Source organism: Limulus polyphemus, unplaced genomic scaffold (assembly GCF_000517525.1).
Source record: "Limulus polyphemus unplaced genomic scaffold, Limulus_polyphemus-2.1.2 Scaffold1054, whole genome shotgun sequence".
Lineage (NCBI taxonomy): Eukaryota > Metazoa > Arthropoda > Merostomata > Xiphosura > Limulidae > Limulus > Limulus polyphemus.
Window position 1 is genome coordinate 285,933 of NW_013666664.1, and position 8,622 is coordinate 294,554.

The 8,622-nt window shown below is 29.9% G+C and overlaps 1 pseudogene; it reads right to left on the reverse strand.

The window, feature by feature from the left end:
- Positions 1-1,104: 1,104 nt before the first annotated feature.
- Positions 1,105-8,622, reverse strand: part of LOC106461890 — a 40,629-nt pseudogene continuing 33,111 nt past the window's right edge.

Here is an 8,622-nt window from a genome sequence, read left to right on the forward strand (position 1 = left end):
TTGATTGTCTGAGATGCTTATACATATATGAATATTAGGAACTTGCAGATCACTTTCAGATACACAAGATTTGATTAATTCCATCAGGTTTTACTAATATTCTTTCAGTCAAATAATTGTATACATAATATTTTGATTAGCTAAGTACAAGTAAAATTGGTTAAATTACAAAATGAAAATCTAGTGACCTGAGTACTTTCAGAAAGTAGACCTTCTGAAAGCTCTTTGGTTATTATATTTATTGTTTTATTATTTAAAATGAATATTCCTTAGTGAAATAATTGTATTTATTTATTTTTTAAGTTTATAAGTTTCTGAATGATCTATATTTCAGTTTTATTGTATACTGATTGGTTGGTATTACTTAATTCAGTTATCTAAATTAACATTTTCAAATGAAAAGAACAGAAGCACTGCATTTTTTTTAATACTTTAGCTGTTTTATCACTTATGCCCATGAGTGCTTTATGAATACACAATTTACTTTCATTTATATATTTTAACAAATGTGATCTACAAAAGTTTAATTTTACTTTTATTTAGTTTTGTTTTTTGTAATTAAGCACAATTCTACACAATGGGCTATCTGTGCTCTGCCAACCACAGGTTTGAAACCCGGTTTCCAGCATTGTAAGTCTGCAGACATAATACTGTAGCACTGTGGGCTATTTAGTTTTAAATATCAAACTTCTACAATCCAGTAGAAAGGAAGACTTACTTTATTATGGAAAATGATATAGTTGTATGTTATATAGATATAATGGAATTTGCATTTACTGTGCTAAGAATTGCAACAAAGAATGATCCATAAGGATATAACTTTGAATCTTCATCAACCAACAGTGTTAAAACACGTATCACAAAAACGCACTAGATCCAAAGAAACAGGAGTTTGGGAAGGTAAAGAATTGCAAGCTTGAAAAGGACACTATTCATATCTGAAACTCATGGGATCTTCCTTTTTTTTTGCCCCTGTTCTGCACAATTTAATGTTGTATGTAACATATTATATCAAATAATGTGTTGAAATGCACTTTTCTAAACATTTCACTGTACGTTTTTATAAATAGAATTACAATTCACACCTGTATAAACTTTTTGTTATTAACTTTTATTAAAATTATCCATACATGGATGACAACTAAATGAAGACAATATGGAAAAACTTATCATTCAAAATAATAAAGTTGGAAGAAATAGTTTGTTCTAGAAAAGGACAAATATATTCTTTCATCACAGGAGTGACATCTATTGAATAATTTACAACTAGGTAGACAGCTAATAACATGGTGAAGTAATTTGTAATTTACTGAATTTTTAATACAAGTTTGTTCCTTTTTTGTGCCGGAATTGTTAAATTTGGCTTTTTGAACAAATATATCACTGCTTGTTAGTGTAACTGTATAGTTGTATATAAATGTCTAAATTGCAAAGTCCTATAACATGAAAATAAATATCTATATACATAGAATTTACACTGTAATAATTGGCATGTACTTCATACAATGAAGAATAAATCCTACAAGACCCTTTTGAATCTAAGCCCAGGTTTTCAATAAATGTTCATATATTTTTTTAAATAGGGGAAAAACATATATACTTGTATCTTACAAGACCTTTCAATAATGGAAACTGCCTGCTATCAAGATGTGAAAAATGTATGTATACATAATTGTATGATCATTTTAATTTTAGTCTGGTATAGTGATGTTATGCAGTTGTATTTATTCAAGTACAGAAATTAAGTAGAAAGTAAAATAGAGGTTTTGTTCTTCTAGAGAAATGTACTAATTTTAAACAAAGCAGAATTGGTTTTAAATGGGTGTTGAATTGGAATTGATAGACTGATTGTAAATATAGTGATGAATTAAGTGATAATCAGAAGCACAAAAACACACTTACTTAGACTCTTGACCTTCTTGAAAACTATAACAGTACATAGTACCACAGTATTTGTACTGGAGCATCATACCATCATATAAAAACATTGAAGTATCATAAATATAAGTTAGTACATGTAGAAATTTAACACTAGAACAAATCATAAACCCAGCTCAGGGTGGTAAAATAAAAGTTCAGTTACAGCATGGAATAAGTTAAAGAAAAGTTCAGTTAGAGCATGGAATAAGTTAAGTACGAGTTCAGTTAGAGCATGAAATAAGTTAGGTAAAAGTTCAGTTAGAGCATGGAATAAGTTAAAGATTGTTTTAAGTGTTCTAAAGAGCTCCTGTCAAAATGCACACCAGGCATATTACAAAAAGTATTTTATTAAATTATAGTTATCTTTAAAAGAAGAAAACTGAAAGGAAGCTTAACAGTTCTTTCATCCTAATAGTATCTTATTTCACAAAAACGTTTGGTTACTATAATGATAGAATTTCGCCCTAAAAGTTTAGATGATAGAATACAATCTTTCCTGTTTTATATATGGTGTAAACATGTTTTTCCAATAGACCAGGGCAGCTCTAATAAACATCACTATGTTTCTACACACAAAACTACATGATTATTTTAGTTTATTATACACAATACTGTTTAGTAATCCTTATCCTTGTGATTAGTATGGAATATTTTGTGAAGTTTCTTTCCAAGGAAGAAAAATACCTCAACGATGAAGATGTTGCTGTTATAGTGGAATTGGCCATCGTTTAGAATATATTTTGGCTCTCAGGCTTGAATAAAACATCACCACAAGATATCATTTAAAAATAGAAATCTCATCATTATACAGTGGTTTTATAAAACTAAACAAAGTGAAAGTTTAATCTGTCACATGCAGACAAACCAAATAATTTCTGCAACATTATTTTATATGTTTTCTTCACAAGATGTGTTAAGATAATAAGAATTGTAATACTTCTTTACTTTCAACATCCATCAGAAATTTTATGCATGGTTATGATTTCAGACTAATATTTGCATTGCAATACTGCATTCCAACTCAAAATTGTTCTTTGACATTGTATTAAGTTTTCATATAATTTGATAGATGGTGATAAGTATACAAAGACTACATAATCAGTTTATCACACAACTAATGATACTACCTTTAAATTCAAATCTGCAGTAATAAACAATGAATGAACTTAAGAAAAATTGATGAATACATTTTCATTATTTGATCACATTGAACATAATATAAATTAGAATGCATCATCACATCGTAACAGATCTCGGATACGAACATGGGTGTATACATCAATATATATAACCACATACATAGGTAAATATGTAGTTTTTAGATTACTGTAATTACACATGATTGACTCTTTATTGCTAAAAAAGTTAAAAGCTAAACGTACTCTATAAGCAAGAGTTTATTAGTGGTAATAAATAAACGAAGGATCTGGTTCAGAAATGTGTAAAACCATCGTGAATGTTTCTATCCTTATCTTCCTGTCTATTGTTCCACTGTGACTGTAGCTGGCTTTCAACTAGACCTGCTGTACTCTCATATTTTCAGCATGTTGGGTCAAAGGTCTATATTCAAAATATAGTTTGCATTGAGAAAAAAATACTTAGCCAACTTGTACATATTTATTGCAATTATCCATAAAGATGATTGTATTGTAACTGTGTGTTGCATTACACATAAAAAAATGTATTTATAGAAATATGCTTAATTCAGATATTCTAATTAAATTTGTGATATATAATATTAATGTAGAGTTTGACAGATTTTGTGATACTATTCAATAAGAAAAAGCTCTACTTCCTTTAAAATGTGTGATTTTTAAGGTTTTTTATTTTATTTTTTTAATTCAGTGAAGTAATACAGAGTACTAAAGTCTTCAGAATGCACATTTTATAGGTTTATTCATGTTATAGTTGATGCTATTCACTTGCTGTGTCACAAAAACAACATCAACAAAAAGAAATTGAGTTCAGCTGTCTCTGACATATATTTCATAAACTTCTGTTTGCCCTAATAGAATTCTTTTTCTGACATGGTTAATTACCATGAAGCTCTATCAGAATAATTCTTTTGTTAGTGTTTTTCCCCCATTTGAAATGGCTCTTGTGAATCAAGATTTTTTTGGCATCGTTCTCCTATAATAAATAAATAAATAATTAGTTTAGACAAGTTGGAATAGAAACCATTTTTATTGATGTCAGCTCATCTAAAGGTGTTAAAGTATTTGCAACATGGATTTTGTCAAATGTTTTGTTGAAATCATATGACTGAAAATTATTAAAACAGGTTATAATGAAAGCGTTTTTATTTGTAGGGATGTGTTTTTAAATAAGGGTTGATACCTTTCCACTTATCACAAACTAATATGCACTGTATGTAATCACTCTAGCCATTAAAATTTATCAATTCAGTAATCTTACCACCACTAGAAGATACTTTTATGTTAAAAGTTTGAGTAAATTACGGTGACCAAATGCTTTGGTTTTGCCAGGACAGTCCCAATGTTTGGTAGTTTCTCTCAGTGTCCGGAGAAAAGTTCTCAGGATGCACAAAACATCCCAGTTTTTACAATAAATACATCAAACTGTCAGTCACATCGAATTGTGAATGTAATAGGCATACTTGACTTGCTCATTATTGTAACACATATTCTACTACTGCCAAACCATCTCGAACGTTCTATCAGTGCATGGTGAGAAACCCAGGATTTTGTGCAGGTTTTTTAGTTAGTAATACTGTAGTAGACCTATAGCAGTTGGTAAATTGAAGTGGATGGTGAAATGTCAGGGACTGTTCTCCAAGATATTTCTATTATTAAAAATATTTAACCTATCATACTGTCAAAATGCCAAAAAAAGTTTTTTTTTCAGATACTTTGAAAGCAGACTTCCCTTTTTTAAAGGCAAGCAAATTGGAACACAAAGTTGAGTGCATTATTTGCAAAGCTATGTTTTCAATAGCATACAGTGGCAGATCTGACATTATGGATTACGCTGCCAATAAAATGCACAAGGATCATTTTGAAATTAGGAGCAAGGACTGTCCCAATTTTTCAGTTTGGAAATCTGGTCATCTTAAGTAAATGTAGGAATGGGTATAAAACAAATTTGATTATATATTTTCTATTTTGTTTCTAGAGCTTAGTTAGATTTCATTACTCTATATTGTTTTCATTACCACTAAGGGAATTTTTTAAGATGAACTATAACACACTGTTGGATCTTACCTAAATGATGAAGAAGTCAGCTTTGTCTGTAACTTTCAATTTTGAGAATGCATTACGTATGACAATGAGGATCTATATTAAAAAAAAAAAGCATTAACCTTCAACAAAGTTACTAACATGAATAAGCACTCATAAGTCAATAAGTACATTAAGAAATTGTGTGGTCTAATTTTCTGAATACTGATTAGCCTTTTGTTCTAGTCTTCTAAGTTTTATAAATTACAGAAAGTTATGTGCTACCAATAGTTGTTAACACTAAGTTAACTGTAATCATCTTTTTTTATGCTTTTTTTATTTTTGGGTACAGTTCATTAATTGTTTTTGCAGAGAATTATGGCCTTTTAAAAATAACAAAAATAACAAACTCTCTCTAATATCTACTTCAAGAACATTTTTACATTGTAAACAGGTTTAATGTTATCTTAACAGTAATATTACTTTTGACCCTCCTTACCTCTCCAACTCTTAGTTCCACTGAGCACTTCTTTCTCGAGAACTTCGTCATCAAACAGATCGAGTGATGAGCCGCTATTATTATAGCGACGTTTATAAATATCTCTCATCCTCTCCCAATACATTCTGTTGGTTGCCACAGCCCTGGCTGTTCCTTCAGCTGCAGGGAAGAAGGAAGACAGCAAACTGCAAGACAAAAATATTATTTAACTTTTAGTACAAACTGAAGTTAACTTCAACTAGCTTGCTTATAATTCATCTTAGCCTCTCGACCCTTTTTGAAAGTGTGTATGTGTAGTTACATTGCAGTTCAATGCTTGTGAACTGTTTTAGTAGTAAGGTGTGGGCACTTTGGTTGGGTATCATAAACATTTTCATGTGCTGAAAAATAAAAGAAACCAAACTGTTGGTCTAGAGTTGAGGATGTCCAGTATCATATTTGTTTACAGTTTACAGGTCAAATTTACCTGTAGTGGAAATATGTGTAATTTTTTGGTACTTTACAAGTCTCTTTCTACAGATAATTAAACCACATTAATTAGAAGAAGACAACTACATTTGAAACAAATAGACATTGCACCATTCAGTATGCTGTAACAACTAAAGAAAACATTGGTTCACTTGGTTAATCATATTACACATACATTGTTTACAGTTTTAAAAAAAGTAGCTTTTCATGAACATACCACTAGGTAAAATTATGCTATCATGATAATTCATGGTAGATGGTGTTGAACACATTTCCTTTTTTGTCTGTTTTTATTTAAATTAAACTAATCAATAGTTGTTCTTTAACGATGTGTTTTGAGAGCAGCTTTCCTACCCTCAACTATAGACTATAGATGAGATTTGGCATATTAGTATTATTAAACAGTGGAAATTATAAAATTTAACATAGTTTGCTTATTATCACACTTAATAACATTTATATAGAATAACACACTTACTCATATACAGGTTTCACAACACCTTGAATGAAGTTGATCTGCAATTCTGGGATGCAAGCCTTCTCCCTGTCCATCATTTCACTAGGCTTAACTCCCATGGCTTTTTCTAGGTCTCCTTGACAAAAAAACTCACTATATACAAGTTCCTATATGTAAATAAAACATGGAAACATGAACAAGTAAACTTGTTGGATGAATAGATAAATCAATCATAATAGATGCACAAAGATGAAGGGATGAACACATACAAAAACTACATATAACATAAAAGTGGCAGATAAGCTTATAAATGAGTAAATATGTAATGCATGGGTGTAGTGAATATATATTCATAAACCTTAGAGCAGTTCTCCATTAATATGTATTTGATTGCTTTGTGTAGAACTAAAAGTTACATATGTTTGAAAAGTATTAAATGTAATGTTAGAAGCCTTATTCTCTTTGAAGAAGCCATGCATTATAAGCACCAGTTTAAACTACTCTAATAATCTGAATGATATATTAGACTCATAGTATCTGTTATAAAGTTTCATAAATCTTTGTGAAATTTCTTTTAATGCAGTGTTTGAATCTTAAAATGTATTTTAATCCAACTTCTTAAGCAACTTTTCCATTCTAAACATGTTACATTTTCTAATGTTCTTTTAACTTGGATATTACAGAATGCAGAAATGTTATCTTTAAGTACTGAAATGTAAACATCTTAACTCTGTTGGTAGAGATTTATTTTTTCTAGAATACCTTCTTTTTAATACATGTCTTTAGTAAGTGACTTAACATACAGGTTGGTCCAAAAGCAGTTACCCATTTCTGACATTTTAAATATTTACCTGCAAGTTAAAATACACTTAGGTCTCAATATTCAGCCCTTCAATCATGTTTTTATTTTATATTTACAAATTACAATAATGTTTGGTTTTTCCATCTGTCTTGCCAGTCATTAGTTTATCTAAATGGTGACGTTATGTTTTTGCCACCCTGTATGTATTAGTCATATGTATGCTGAAATTATAATTTTCTGCACAGTTGGTTTTGTTTGTTAGTAATAGTAAGTCTACATCAGGCTACACTCTATGAACTATATTGCAAAATACTGAACCTAGTGTACAGTTAAAGCTGAAAAATGCGTGGGCCTACCTTTCATTGTGTTGGTCCATGTACTTTATAACTTCATCTGAAGGAGTTGGATGCAGTCAATGGAGTGACTAAAGTTTTTTGTCACATGTTAAGTGTATTAGTTGTTAATCATAACTACTACAATATTTTAGGTTGAAGAATTGTCCAGCTATGTTCTTGGCATATGCCTATTTAACTTGCAAATTAGCACTAAATATGACTTCATATTATAACATGCCATAATAAAGATAGCCTGTTATATTGATTACACATTTAATTTACATGCAATATTAAAATAAATAGTTTGTTCAGTGCCAGAATATAGAGAGGAGGGGTCCATTACCTGTACTAACCTTGAACATTACCATCAAGTTTTATAATTAACATTGTAATGACAAAAATGGTAACTATTGTATTGTATCTTGTAAGTAAAATAGATAGAGTAGAATTTTACAAATCACAAAACATATGTAAACTAATTCACTAGCCAAAGTTAGTAATTATCAAAGATACTGTTAATTTTAAACATTTAACAAAACAATTTCACTCACTGCAATTTTCTTTGAACTCTTCCAGTCTTTGGTTTGGTCGGAGAGATCACATGATGTAACCAGTAAACATAGAAGGAGTTGATGATGTTCAGGGTTATCAGGGTTGTAACCATCTGAAGTGTTGGATATACAAGACTAATAAGCTTAATAGTTATTATTTAGTTTATTTAGTAATTTAATATTTAACGATTATTTAGTTTTCATAACAAGTGTTAAAAGTTAATTATTTTAAAAGTAACAGTTACGACAAATTTCGTTATGTAACTCGGTAAGAGTCGTATGTTGTGTGTGTAGTTCAATTGTTGTAGTGTTGTTGACGTCATCTTTCTCGAAAGCTCTTAAGTTTTTCTTGCTACATGATACTGTTACATCGTAGCGTCTCCTATTTTGTAGAAAATTCCAGGCCTCAGTTGG